Consider the following 15672-nt stretch of genomic DNA (forward strand, 5'->3'; position numbering starts at 1 on the left):
TGCCCCCGTCAGAACCCTAACACCGGGATGGACTTGGAGTTGCACAAGAGGCATGGACTGAGATGTGAGTCCTGCTGAAGACTTCCTTTCCACTCCCCACATTGGTCCTCTCCAATACCCAATGGGATTGCAGCTTGAAGGATTGCATCCTGCGGGGCTGAGCACACCTGCCAAGGACATGTGCATCTGCCTTCCTGCTCCCTCTAAAAGATTGCCCTTCCTTCCCAAGGGCTGCGGGCCAGTGCTCCGAAGGAAGCAATCAAGGGAAGAAAACACAATGTAAGCTGCTGTCAATAAATGACACCCAGACCTTCCAGCTGCCTTCGGGGTTTGTTTTCAATTTGTGCGAGCGAGTGAGCGAGCGAGCGAGAGGATCAGAACAGAGTGTCCCAACAGTTGCTTGCGTGAGCACGTTTGTATCACCAGATGGGAAGGAATATCGAGCAAGACAGAAAAGGCTTTGGTTTAAGAAAATGCCTAGTGGTGTGTGGTGGGTCCCACCCCATTCTGAAGCGAGCCTTGCTACCAAACCTCGGGTGAGTTTGTCATGAAATGAATTTGTAGGGTGTGAGACGGGCAAGAGGTTAATTGTCTTCTGTATTTTAGTGTTACTACAAACAGGGTTGCTCTGCCCACATCTAGACATCAGGTGGCTTGAAGCAGTGGGTTATTTTGCTTCGCTTTCACTCGTGGGCTTGGCAGTGCCTTGACATTCGAGGTTACCAAATGCCTGCATTCAGGTCGTGGAGAGAGAGAGCTGATGTAGGACCGAGAGGTGAACACTACCAACCACCCGCCTCGTGTTTCTAGGAACAAGGCGGGAGCCCCTTCCCTACTACCCCCTGGCCTTACAGAGGAGCCCTTACAAGACTCCAAGCTCCTGTCTGACCTGGACCCTCCAATTCCTCTCCCACCAGACCAGGCTGAACAGTTGGACAGATTTGGGATGGAGCTAAAGGATGGAATCTCCCAACACTACTCTTCATATACCCTTCCCCAGGCCCATGCAGAATCTGGTCTCTTACCTCCCAAGGAACACAGATGTGATGGGTTCCTGGCCCTCAAGCCTGACATTAAAGCTTCCGTCCCACTGCTCACCTGGGTGTCCCTTGCGGTCCCAGACCTATCGCCGCTCACCTGGGTGTCCCTTGTAGACCCAGACCTCCTCTCCCCTCTTGCCTGTCCATTTGCTTGTGAGACTGGGAGGCCTGCGAATGATGAGGTGCCTGACTCGGGAACACTGAAGACTGCAGCAGAAAGCCTAATAAGTTCCAGACCAGCATCCACGCCACAGCCTTCCTCTTTTCCTGCCATTTATTACTTTGGACACCCTTGGGAGGAGGAGGCAGGAGGCTCCTCTCCCTCAGGCCCTTTCAAGGACCCTTGTGTTTCCTGCATTTGGCAGGAGATTGGGTTTCATCTCCAGGTGTCCGGGAGCCCCGAGATGTAAAGTTGCCTGTTGGTGGTGCCTGGGTCCCTTCTGCCTCAGGTCAGCCTGTGATGTGGCAGGCAGGCTGGTCCCCTACTGGCTTTGCTGTCAGCTTCCCTATGTGGGTGGCAGAGGTGCTTCCCAGTGGCAACTTTGGGGCCTCTCTCTGCCTCCACTTCCGCAGAGTGATTCTTTCCACAAATGTTCAAGAGCTGTTAAGTGGCTTCTTAGCCCCTTGATGGCCTCTGGGTTTGTGAGAGTGTCACAATGGGCCTTTATCAACGCCATTCTCCCAGCCTGGGATGGAAAGCCATGTCCTGGCCTGGCCAGGAAAGGGAGAGAACAGGAAGTGGCTTCCTCCCTGTTGGCTCCATGGAAGATGAATAGTTTCGTTGTTCAGGCTCAAAGGCTTGCATGTTCAGACAGTGGACCCTGGACAGGGAAGGGAATGAAAACCTCAAGGGCTTGCCATTTTTCTCACTTCTAGAATTTGACAGATTCATGGTGAGGGGGTAGCCATTCCTGTGTGGGTTTCTGTTAAAAGAGAGAGAGAGATAGACTTTCAGGTAGATATTGATTAGCAAATGACATTATTAGTTATTATTTTTCTTTTTTTAATATTTATTTATTTGTTTATTATGTATACAGTATTCTTCCTGCAGGCCTCATTACAGATGGTTGTGAGCCACCATGTGGTTGCTGGGAATTGAACTCAGGACCTTTGGAAGAGCAGGCAATGCTCTTAACCACTGAGCCATCTCTCCAGCCCATTATTCGTTTTTTTTTTTTTTTTAAAGATTTATTTATTTATTATGTGTACAGCATTCCTTCCATGTGTGCCCGCATGCCAGAAGGGGGGGCGCCAGGTCTCATTATAGATGGTTGTGAGCCACCATGTGGTTGCTGGGAATTGAACTCAGGACCTCTGGAAGAGCAGTCAGTGCTCTTAACCTCTGAGCCATCTCTCCAGCCCATTATTCGTTATTTTTAAACTTTATTTATTGATTTGTTTATTTGAAGGCAGGCTTTCGTGTAGCACAGGCTAGCCTGGATCTTCGGATCCTTCAGCCTCTACCCTGAGTTCTAGGGTTACACACACACCATGTCACCATGCCCAGTTTGCAAATGCTATGCAGTTCTAGTAGGGCCTCCCAGCAACAGCAAGGGGAGCAATGCAGTCAGGACCTCCCTCTGACCTTGGCCATCTGTCACTAATTTGGGGTAAAGCCACTATCTCCAATAGGAAGTAACCTGGGTAAGAAGGTCATAGGAGGCTGTGGGACATGGCTCATTCGTCAACAGCACCTCCCTGGAAAACACACTGGTCCTCACCTTTGTCTGCCACCCCCATACCGTGTTGCACCTCTTCTCACAGTCACCCCATGTTGGACAGCCTGTCCTACCCCAACATGTCTTTGTTCAGTTGCTTCTCCTCAACAACACTTTTGCCCATGGTCCCCTGTCCCCTGCCTCTCCCTGGCCTGAACAATGAGCTTCCACAGTCCTGTGAGGCCCTCAGCATTCCAGCCTGGAGTGCAGTTCTTCCTGCATGTTTGTGTTCATGCAGATGCGTATTCTCTACCATACACTGGGCCAGGGTACTGTTCCTCTTCCTGCCCTGGGAGTGACTGGTCCTTACGGGAATTGATGTTTGTCAAGTGAAAAGAAAAAGGAACAGAGCTCATGGGGCTGAGTTAGAAGGGAGAGCTGGGAGCTAAGGCTCTTGTGATATTTCGTTTGTGCTATAACAAATAAAGCTCGCCTGAAGATCATAGAGTGGAGCTAGCCACTAGTTAGCCATAGAGGCCCGACAGTGGTGGCACACACCTTTAATTCCAGCACTCTGGAGATAAGGACAGACAGATCTCTGTGAGTTCAAGGCCACACAAAGGTGGTCCCAGCACGTGGGATCCCACGCCTCTAATCCCAGCACTAGGGAGGTGGAGACAGGAGGGATATGGCTGGACTGAGAGAGGAATATAAGGTGGGAGGAGACAGGAGCTCGGAGGCAGTCTGAGGATTCAGTCTGAGATGCCGTCTGAGGATCTGTAGGGGGCAGGATGGCTCCTTTGTCTGAGCATTGGTAGAGGTAAGAACTCTAGTGGCTGCCGCTCTGCTGCTCTGATCCTTCAGCTTCCATCCCCTCCCCCAGTAGCTGAGTTTTTATTATTAGACTGATTAGAATTCATGCTACAGGCTCTTGCTTGGGGTTGGTCGCATGTATCCCAGGCTGGCCTCAAACTCACCGTGTAGCTGAGGATGACCAGCTGCTCGTCATCCTTCTGACATCTACCTCCCAAGCGCTGGAGGGACCTAACCGTGCACCAAGCACACTGAGTTTACGTCAAGCCGTTCTGCATTGTGTTCTCCGCATCAGGAAGGATACCTGCTCACAGCACCCTTCCGTTCCTGAGAATTGTCCCTCCCTCCATATGGTGGCCCCGTGAGCAGAGACTGGCCCTCTGTGGTCACCTGTCAGCAGCCCACTCACCTGTCCACCTCTCTGCCATTCCTCTTTGATCCCTATCCTCGCCCTGCCTCCAGCCCAGCTTACAACCCCTCTTCCCCAGAACTTCCCCTCTGGCTGGCCTCCTTGAAGCTTTTCTCATATATGATGTCTCCCTTTATAAAGAAGAGCCCTGGAACTCTGGCAACACCAGGATTGAGAATCCAGTGGAAAAGGAGCGATGAAACTTGCCCCAGCTGGTAGAGGCTTGGGTGCCTTGGTAAAGCCCAGATGAACAGAACTGGCGGAGAGAATGGGTGGAAATATACTGGGCCTTGTTTGTAGCCAGAAGAGAATGCCTCATATTTGACGCTGGGTAGGTGGAGGAGAAGCAGTTTCTCTACAGTCCCTTCTAGTCCAGCGACTGCCGAAGAGCAGGTGAAGCCAGAATGGCAGGGCTACTGTGGGGGGAGCATAAGGCTGTCATCCTCCTGGGAGATGAGAAAAACTGCCTGGCAGGAGAAGCCATGAGCTGTGAGGGGCCGGGCCCCTCTAAGATTGGCTGCACAAGCTGTAAGTCACCTGCGAGCCAGTTAACGGTAACTGCTTCTTGTTTTCATACAGCTCACGAGCTAGGAGCTGTTTCTACATGTTTGAAGGGTTGGAGGGGGGTATCAAAGGAGAATATTTTGTGATACATGAAAATGTCCAGGCTTAATGTCCACAGCTGAGTGCATCTGGGGCACAGATATCCATGCTCCTAAGTGCTCCGTCTGCATGCAGCATTGCAGGGTTGCAGCAAAGCCGTGTGGCCCACAGAGCCTGAAATACCGTCTCTCCCTTTCTAGAAAGCATGGCTGACCCCTGACTTGCGGAGAGTTCTGGAATCTGGAGGTCTCGGGTCCCAGGAGGAGTTGTTAGGTACAGTGGGTTGTCACCAGGGTCCTTGATTGTGTCCAAGGCCGCAATGACCTGAGGAGGACTTACACCGAGACTCTGACGTACAGACCCACACTGTCTGCTGTTCACTGGCTTGTACACATCCCCAAGGCCCTGGAAGGAGGATGGGGGAGCAAACAGGGATTAGGAAAGAAGGGGAACCACATAGTCTCCAGTGGGTCTGAGGAGCTCTAAATGTGGGTCGAATGCCTTTACTTCCACAGCTCTGTCCTCTGGGAACTGCTTGCTGCTGGACCACTTGACAATGCAAGAAGACACAGCCTAGGATGGAGACAAGGGCAGAGATGAGCCCCCTGAACCCCAAAAGTCAGGGTTTGGTAGCTCCAGCCTCTAGATAAGGTTATGTCCCTCTGAGACAGTCAGAGACCCAAAGAGAACTTGCAGATACTCTTTATGGGAGATTGTGCCAAACGATCTTTTGCAATTTGGGGGATTTTCCCCTTACCCTGAGCCACCACCACCTCTACCTTTGCCAAGGTCCTCTTTGGCACATCTTTTCCTCCAGGACTCCAGGGACATCCTAGACAGCATGGAACTGAGCAGGGGGTTGTTAGCTCCTTGGGAACCCTTCTTCCTTTAGGTGTGCTGGGCCAGGAGCCTTGCCCGACATCCCACAGGACCCAGGTAGCAGAGTCACCAGAGAAGTCCAGCTGTCTGCACACTGTCTGGTGCTGTTCCCAACCTGTCACTCGGCTCTCAACTGTTTCAGTGTCTGGGGCTGCCTGGCTTGGAACTCCTTTCTTTGCACTCACAGCGGCTGACATAATCTTTCCTGTCTCTCGTGTTTTGTCACCAGCTAGACTAGACTGGGCAGGACGCAGAACAGAACCTTCTCGTTTGAAGCCCCTTCATGCCAGTGACCTGCAGCGGTGCCTACTGCCAGGATGAAGATGGCCACTGGGTGGAGCTTCTCAGTTTCTCAATCTAGAAGGCAACTCCAAGTAGAGGGAAAGTTTTAGAACTGGAGAGATTTGGGGTTGAATTCTGGCTCTTGGGAGATTGCTGGTCAGTTTTACAAATTCTTCATCCTGGGTTTGTTTGTTTATTTAGATATGTGTTTACTCTTTATGGTTTATTTTTATTTTATGTGCATTGGTATTTTGCCTGCATGTCTGTCTAAGGGTGTTGGAGTCTCTGGAACTGGAGCTACAGACAGACGTGAGCTGCCATGTGGGTACTGGGAATTGAACCCCTGTCCTCTGGAAGAGCAACCAGTGCTCTTAAATACTGAGCCATCTCTCCAGCCCCTGGTTTTTTTGTTTGTTTGCTTGTTTTTTAATAAATAAAAACAAAATGGAGAGGGATGGAGGTGTAGCTCAAGGAGAGAGCATTTGCTTAGCATGCACAAGGCCCAGGGTTTCAATCTGCAGTACCGCACAATAAAATCACAACAAGAGCGGCTGCAGCAGAAATCCCTGAGGAAATGACTCTCGTCCTTTGGATGGAAAAGGCACCTGAATTGAAGGCTTGGTTCCCAGTGCAATGTCCAAAGGTGTGATGGGCGGGGGGGGGGGGGGGGGGGGGGGTACTGATGTGCTTTACACATAAGCATGAAAGCCTGGGTTCAAATCCCCAGCACCCCTATAAAAAGGCAAGTATCACTATTTGTGCCTGTAACTCTAGCGTGGGACTTGGATAGAGACACAGTGATCCTGGGGTTCTGGGCCACAGCCTAGCCAAAAAAACAATTAATAAACAGCAAACTCCAGGTTCAGCAAAACACCTTATCCTAAGACAATTCAGAGTAATAGAGCAAGACACCAGGCTTGGTCTCTGCACACAGGCTGGTTGATGCATACAACTCTACACACATACACAGACACACGCACACGCGCACACACATTGTCAGTCCATTGATGGATTCACAATTTAATGACATTAGGAGAGAGGAAACTAGGCAGTGAGGCCTCATTGGAAGAAGTCAGTCAACGTGGGCTTGTAACTGGCTCTCCTCTCCTCCTGCCTTCCCCTCCTCTCCTCTTCACCACCAACCGCTATGAAGTGAGCAGTGCCCCACTCCACCACCACTTGCTCTCACTGGTTTGAGTTTCTGCTTCATCAAAGGCCTGAAAGCAATGGAACCAGCTAACCATGGCTGACGCCTCAGAAATTCTGAGTCCAAGTAAACCTCCCCCACCCCCCGTGAGCTGATTTTTCTCAGGTGTTTCGGTTGCAGCAACATGAAGTTGGCTAACCTCGTCATCTTGACAGCGCTGTGGAAGGATACGCGGCAAGACATGGATGTACTCGCCAGCAGAGCGCTGCGGAGTGTTTCTGCCTCCTGCCGAGGTCTTAGAGCTGCTGTTGTTTGTGGGAAGGGTCTGTGCTGGGCAAAGTTCGAACCCAGTGTTTCTTCTCAGAAGACACCCTCCTCATAGCGCCAAACCCGAGCCAGGCGCGGCTCTGGCCGCTCTTCTCCACCAGATGGCAGCAGCCTGATTGCCATCGCGGCTTCCAGGCTGATTGACAGGAACAAGATGTTCAGAAAAAGATTCATGTGTTCTGGCCAACACTGAAGATAAGCAAATAGGTTGAGGTGACCCTCTGTAGATGACTTCCCGATATAGAACCCCCTGGGCATCTGTGGCTCTAAATAAGCAAACTGTCCCAACCACGGGCCAAACTGGCGCCGCCCATGTTTCTACCAGGAAGAACCGAACCTCCAGGCAGGCAGCTCTGGTCCCACCCGGTCTTACACCCGTGAGGCTCTCGGGGCGCTGAATGTTTGGGTTTTAGTAGCTTGAGGTCAGTTTGAGGGAGTTTATCCAGTTGTTAATGAATTTATAGGACACAAAAGGAACATCAGATTTTCTTTCAGAGACACTAGTCTTCCATTCAGTTTCCCAAAACACTTGGGAGGAGAGCCACAGTTAAACTAATAGGCTGGGGCTGGGGAAATGGCCCAGCGGTGAAGAGCACTGGCTGCCTTTCCAGAGGACCTGGGTCCAAACATTCCCAGCATCCACATGGTAGCTCACATCTGTCTGTAACTCAGTTCCAGGGAATCTGACGCCGTCACACCAATGTGCATAAAATTAAATTATTTTTTAAAATCTGATAGGTCAAGTGCTTAAGGACCTGAAGTCTTGCGGGTGTTTTTATGAATGGATAGACCTGAAAAGGCGAATGCTGTATATGAGCTTATTTATTCACGCTTCCAGCCAGGGTCATGGACACGTACTGCGGGCAGTCCTAGGCTAGATGTTCCAGAGAATGAAAATGCAGACATGACACAGGTCGTTTGTCAAGAAGCTCAGTCGGAGACTGGAGAAGGAGCTCCGAGGTTAAGGGCACCGGCTGCTCTTCCAAAGGACGCAGTTCTGATTCCTAGCACCTGCAAGGTGGCTCGCAGCTCTCTGCAACTCCAGTCCCCCGGGGAATCAGATGCCCTTTTCTGGGCCCGGCAGGTACTGGGAACACAAGTGGCTCACAGATACATGCAGAACCAAACAACAGCAATAATAACCCGTACACATAAATAAATAAGTTTTTAAAAAGGCTTAGTCCACGTGACGGCTGATCGGGTCATCTGTATTAAAGGACCTTATAAGACTGAGTTTCATCTTTTCCCTTCAGATCTCTTCTCTATTATCTGGCTCAGGCCAAAAGTTAAACTCTAAGGAGGTGAAATGGGGAAGAAACAAAAAGGGAGTGGTTGGAAGGGAGCCAAATGGTTAGAGGGCTTTGGCTTCTGCCGTCAGGGATCCACAGAGCAGAATGTGGAATCCTCTACACCGTGACTAACGCATTCAGATCTGAGAGCGAAGCGTCCTTCCCACCTCCTCCCCGCCACAGTCGCAGGGAACCACTGACCCCAGCCCCACCCTGCTTCGTCCTGCACGTCTAGAAGAATCCTGAAGGCTTAATACTCCTGACTGTCGACGGCACAGAGAAATGTAAAAAAGAAAACAGAATGGACCATCTTCTCTTGGCCCACAGGTAATATTTCAGACACGCACACATCACATGCATACATGAATCATGTTAAATATTCGTTTTTGGAAGGAGGAGGATAATCAGGTGCTATAAATATGATCTTTCTCAAAGGCTAAGAGTATTGCCCTACTGGATTTTTTTTTCTTTTTTGTGGAAGAAGGAAATTTACGTGATCAAAAAGTGGTTCGGGGAGAACCGAGAGAAATGGTAGGAGGACTCTCGCGCACGCTAGTCTTTCTGTGCTTCTGGCATTACACTGGTGTGTGTGTATGGGAGGGGATGTTTGAGCACGCCACAGCACACGTGTGGAGAACTTCGATGATTCAGTGTGCTGGTGGCAGCGGCGGTGGCGCACGCGCACGCCTTTAATCCCAACACTCTGGAGGCAGAGGCAGGCGGATCTCTTGAGTTCCAGGATAGACAGGGTGTTACACAGAGAAAGCCTGTCTCCAAAAACAAGACCAAACGAAACAAAATAGTTCTGTCACTGTAGGAATTGGGCAATCAAACTCAGGTCATCTTTTCTTTTGTGTGGATTCATGAAGGGTTTTTAGCTTTTGTTTTTGTTGTCTCTAGTTGGCTTTTACTGTTGCTAAGAAAATCTTACACTTGCTGTCTGGTTCCTGTTTTTAACTTATTTATTTTGATTTTCTATACATTAATGTTTTGTGCGCAAGTGTGTCTGTATGTGGGAAGTGGATCCCCTGGAACAAGAGTTACAGCTGTGAGCTGCCATGAGGGTGCTGAGGATTGAACCTGGGTCCTCTAGAAGAGCAGCCAATGCTCTTAACCCCTGAGCCATCTCTCCAGCCCCTTGCTGTGTGGGTCTTAAAAAGACCTGAGATCCCAGCACTTGGTTTGATCACAAGTAACAAGATTGTACCCAGGGTCTCTTCCAGGAAACGACCTTTGGGGTAAGGATGACAGCTCTGGGCCTTGAGCTTCCCAGTGGCTTAGCATTGCGAATTACGTGACTTTGGCTTTTTTGAGGAAGTTGCTGCCTTCTTCCTGATCTGCAGGCTTAGCTGCTCCAGATCTGCTCTTCTGAGTACCCCCTGCTCTGGGATGGAGTGTTGAGACGCCCAGCTGCGGAGGGTGTGCCGGTGGGCAGATGAGCTCCTCAGGACTCTTGGCTCCGACCAGATTGTTCTGTTGGATTGCTGTACGAGGCTGGGCCCCGCAGCTCTGAGAGTCACAAACAAACAGGAAGCCAGTCCACTTCCTCCTTGGTGAAGCTGGCCCCCAGTCTTTATGAGCCAGTTAACCCAGAGAGGAAGGAGCAGCTTAGGATTCAGAAGGCAACTTCCTGGTAGAGGTAATAAGGAATTTTGGTCCCACTGCCAGGATGGGCTGCTTACCACGTGCACCTGTTTGCCCAGGTTGGCCAGCATTCCTGATAATGAAGGTCTAGCTCCAGTCTCCTCGTGGGAAGGCTTTTCTGATTAACCCTGCCTAGGTCCCCTTAGCGCCCACCACTCTGCTGTGTGCTCCTCTGGACTTTAGTGAAGCTGCTCTCCTGGGGACAGGCATGAGAATGCGCTGCCCTAGAGGTGATACTGACGTATTTCCTTGTGCTTTTCTTAGTGTCTGCCCCACACAGCTCTCTCTGTTCCCTGGGACGCCCGATTAATGTTTGCAGACTAAACCCCTCACCAAACCCGTCACCAAAGGAGCAGCAAGTGGAGCTGGCTCTCAGTGGAGCCAGCAGGCATTGCTGCACGGGGCTGTGGGGCAGCTGAACCAGAAGGAGTGGTGAGGACAGTTACCAGAGTGGGAAACAGAGGTGTGGCTGGGGTGGAGGCTAAAGATGAGAAAGACAGATATTCGGTGCAGTCAACAAGTCCTGAATGCCGCCAGCCCACAGGGCAGATAGGCTGCCTAACCGAAAAGTCCCTCAGCCATCAGAGGGCAAATGTTCAAAAGGAACTAACACTATAAAAACTACTGCCAGAGGGTCTGGAGAGCTGGCTCATCAGTTAAGAGTACTTGCTGCTCTCCCAGAGGACTCAGGTTCTAGTCCCAGCACCCACGTGTTGGCAAACAGTCCTCTGTAACTTCAATCCTAGGGGATCTGTTGCTCTCTCCCGGCCTCTGTGGGAATTCATGCACGTGGCACACAGACATAGAAGCAGACGAAACAACCATACACATAAAATAAATAAATACAACTTTAAAAGCTACCGTCAGATATAAACACAAGGTTGCACATATATCTAATCCTTTACAATGTGACTCAGAGTACAAAGTAGGAGACCATAGAGCCTGGGGCGATCTTTATGACTATCAGTTACCTTGGAGAACATTAGATGTGGGCCTGGCAGCCTGGGCTGAGTCACCCTCGGTTATAAAAAGAAAGGGGGAGGAGGGAGAGGAAAAGAGGGAGGAGGAGGGGGAGGAGGGGGAGGAGGGGGAAGAAACCTCTCTGCTATCAATCTGTTTAGTTGTTGTTTTGTTTTTTAAGAAAACTGGATGTGGGAAGAAACACGCGCACACACACACACACCAAAACTCTGAACACCCAGTTATCTTTTCTCTGTGGTTGTTTGGACTTTGAATAAGTTTCTTCGGGAAGCACCTAGATGCAGAGAAGTGAGACAGGTGTGGAAGGGTGGGGAACTCCATGCAGGTGAGGATGGCGGAGAGGATGCAGTAGGAAATGATGGGTGTGCCAGGATGGGGCTGAGATAGGACGTCGTGGAGGCAGATGTGGGGAGGGGCCAGGAGGGAGCATGGTGCCCTCCGAGTTAAGTCACAAAAGACTCAAGGCTTCGGGTTCAGCTCCCCAGCACTGGAGAACAAAGGGAGGAAGGGAGAGGGGAGCGAGTCCTTGAGACCTAAGGGCGACCAAGCTCATAGTGAAGATCAGGAAAGTGGATCCAGGCAGAGCCTGGCGGCTGATCCAAGGATGCCTGAGCATGAGGTTCCGGGTGTTCCTTGGTCTTTACCTAGCACAGACAGACAGTCTTCCCAGCACTGTCGGTGTGAACTTCTCCGGTATCCCGTGCAGTTTCCAAAGCTTTGCCCCAGAGCCATTTCAAAAGCTGGGGAGAGCTGGGCGGTGGTGTAATTCCAGCACTCAGGAGGCAGAGGCAGGCGGATCTCTGTGAATTTGAGGCCAGAGGCCAGCCTGGTCTACAAGAGCTACAGAGAGACCCTGTCTCAAAAAACCAAAAAGAAAAGAAAAAAGAAAAGAAAAAAAAAGCAGGCCAGAGAGAGCTCAGTCCAGAGGTCAGAGCAGAGGCCAAGTCTCAGCAGTGATGACTGGCCAGACACTCCTAGCCCTGTTGGCCAGCCCAGTCCCCAGCAGACAGATGAGAGACAGATGGAAACCTCAGGTTAAAAATACCCAGCCTTGTTGTAAAGAGTAATAAGCACAGGAAGGAAGTGCGGGGAGGCAGTCTAGAGAAAAAGCCCCGAAGAGCGAGGTGTTATTAATGGCTGAGAGTGGCTCAGGTGGAGGTTCAGGGGCACGCTCTGCCAGTGTCCTCAGTGGACAGGCCGCTCAGGCAGGTTCTCCCAGAGCAATGATTTGGGTCCACTGAAAGCAAGGTTCAGATCCCCACGAAAAGTCTTGAGCCAGGTTTGAGGTGGACGATCAGAGATCTTCAGGTCAACAGGACTGGAGGCCCAGAGGAGGAGCCTGTCATCTTTGTTATGGTGTCTGGGAGGAAAGAGCTGTGGAAGCACCAGCCCCCCCACCCCTGGGAAAGTGGAAAGGGGGATTAGCTCACCTGGACTCTCACCTACTCCTTGGGAGGAAGGGAGACCAGTGAAGCTCTACCACTAAGCCCCTACTACTATTTTAATGTGCAACTGGACATAGAGTCACTGGCTTTGTATGGTGGATGAAGCCTCCCAGGCTGAGGAGATGGGAAGCATCCCGGGGCCAAGAAGGTTCCTTTGTTCTATAACTGTAGTCAGAAAGATGGTCAAGCATCATCGTCTACGCTGCATCGTAAACGCCATATGTATTATCATTGGGTTTGCGCTAAATTAAACTTTACGAGATAGAAAAATGCCTTAAAGAGATTCTTGCCAAAAAAAAAAAATTGCAGATAAAGATCATCTGAACTCAGGAAATGCTAGCACACGAGAAAATGGCAAGCCAGGCATGGTGGTGCATGCCCGGTCTCTCACCACTTGGGAAAAGCAGAGGAACACAAACGTGAGGCCAGCCTGGTCTACACAGTAAGGTTCAGGCCAGCCAGGGCTATACAATGAGACCCTGTTAAAAGCAAGGAAGGGAGAGTGGAGGAGGGGAGGGAGGGAAAGACAAACAGAGAAAGGTTGAGATGTACAAACCATGCTTGAGGAGATGTACTAACCAGGCAAGCTTGGGGACCTGAATTGATCCCCAGAATTCACCAAAAAAAAAAAAAAAAAACCAGTTATGGTAGCACAGGAGAATCCTGCGCTTTCTTGGCAGACTAGTCTAGCTGAATCAGCAAGGTCTAAGTTTAGTGAGAGACCCTGTCTCAAAAAAGAAGGTGGAAAGTGACTAAGGAAGACATCAGGTGTCAAACATTGGCCTTCATAAAGCCCCTCCATGAGTGTGTACCTGAACACACAAATAACAGGTACACTCAAAAAGAAAAAAAGCAAAAGAAGGGAGGGTTGGGGAGATGGCTTAGTGGGTGAGCATGCGCACTACTTGGAGTCCTGAGCTTAGAACTCTGGCCCTGTGTAAAAGATGTAGATGTGGTTATTGGCTCCTGTAATCTTGGTGTGTGAGGGATCCAGACAGGAGGAACATTGGAAGTTGTTGGCCACCAGCGTAGCTCCAGGTTCAGTGAGGGACCGTGTCTCAAAAGAATAAGGTAGACAGTGGTAGAAGCCACCCAAAAACCTCATTTGACCTCCAGGTATACACTGACACCTGCAGACATGTGTGCACACCACACACACACACACACCACCACCACCACCACAGAATAAATACTTTTTAAAAATGAAAGGCAGAGATGAAAAAAAGTGAGGACTGAAATCAGGAACAAGACAAGATTGTCCATATCTATTCAATATACTTCTTGAGGTTCTAGCTAGAGCAATAAGACAACAAAGGAGATCAAGGGGATACAGATCGGAAGTAAAACTCTCACTATTTGCTGATGATGTGATAGTTTACATAAGCAACCCAAAAAATTCTACCAAGGAACTTCTACAACTCATAAACGCCTTTAGTAGTGTAGCAGGTTACAAGATTAACTCAAAAAAATCAGTAGCTCTCCTTTACACAAACGGTAAATGGGCTGAGAAAGAAATCAGAAAAACATCACCCTTCATAATAGCCACTAATAGCATAAAATATCTCAGAGTAACTCTAACCAAACAAGCAGAAGACCTTTAAATCTTTTAAAGAAGTTAATTGAAGAAGACACCAGAAAAATGGAAAGATCTCGCATGCTCTTGGGTAGTTAGAATTAACATAGTTAAAATGACAGTCTTACCAAAAGCAATCTACAGATTCAATGCAATGCCCATAGAAATCCCAGCAAAATTCTTCACAGACCTCGAAAGAAAATACTCAATTCATAAGGAAAAGCAAAAACACCAGGATAGCCAAAACAATCTTTTTTTTTAAATATTTATTTACTGATTTGTTATGTATACAATAGTCTATCTGTGCGTATGCCTGCAGGCCAGAAGAGGGCACCAGACCTTATTACGGATGGTTGTGAGCCACCATGTGGTTGCTGGGAATTGAACTCAGGACCTTTGAAAGAGCAGGCAATGCTCTTAACCACTGAGCCATCTCTCCAGCCCCTAGTCAAAACAATCTTGTACAATGAAGGACTTTTGGAGACATCACAGTCCCTGACTTCAAACTCTACTACAGAGCTACAGTACTGAAAACAGCCTGGTATTGACATAAAAACAGACAGGAGGACCAATGGAACCAAATTGAAGACCCAGATATCAATCAGTCCACACATCTATTAACACCTGATTTTTGACAAAGAAGCAAAAAATATAAAATGGAAAAAAGAAAGCATATTCAATAAATGGTGCTGGCATAACTGAGTATCAATCTGTAGAAGATGAAAATAGATCGGTATCTATTGCCATGCACAAAACTCAAGTCCAAATGGATCAAAGACCTCAACATAAAGGCAACCACACAACCTCATAGAAGAGAAAGTGGGAAGTACACTGTGAATTGGCACAGGGAACCACTTCCTAAATATAACCCCAGTAGCACAGACACTGAGAGAAACAATAAATGGGACCTCCTGAAACTGAGAAGCTTCTGTAAAGCAAAGGAAACGGTCAACAAGACAAAATGACAGACTACGGAATGAGAAAAAATCTTCACCAACCCCACATCAGACAGAGGACTGATCTCCAAAATATACAAAGGACTCAAGAAATTGGTCATCAAAAGAACAAAATAATTCAATAAAAAAATGGGCAGGGAACTCTCAACAGAGGAATCTAAAATGGCTGAAAGACACTAAAGGAAATTTCAACATCCTTAGTCACCAGAGAAATGCAAATCAAAACAACTCTGAGATTCCATCTTACACCTGTAAGAATGGCCAAGATAAAAAACACTGATGACAACTTATGCTGGAGAGGTTGTGGGGTAAAGGGAACACTTCTGCATTGCTGGTGGGAATGCAAGCTGGTACAGCCCCTTTGGATGTCAGTGTGGCGATTTCTCAGAAAATTAGGGAACAGCCTACCTCAAGACTCAACAATACCACTTTTGGGTACATATCCAAAGGATGCTCAATCGTGCCACAAGGACATGTGCTCAACTATGTTCATAGCAGCATTGTTTGTCATAGCCAGAACCTGAAACAACCTAAATGGCCCTCGACCGAAGAATGGATAAGGAAAATTTACACAATGGAGTACTACATGGCAGAAACACACACACACACACACACACACACACACA

This window comes from Alexandromys fortis, unplaced genomic scaffold, assembly GCF_014885135.2.
Source record: "Alexandromys fortis isolate MF-2015 unplaced genomic scaffold, M_Fortis_MF-2015_v1.1 scaffold_31, whole genome shotgun sequence".
Taxonomy (NCBI): Eukaryota; Metazoa; Chordata; class Mammalia; order Rodentia; family Cricetidae; genus Alexandromys; species Alexandromys fortis.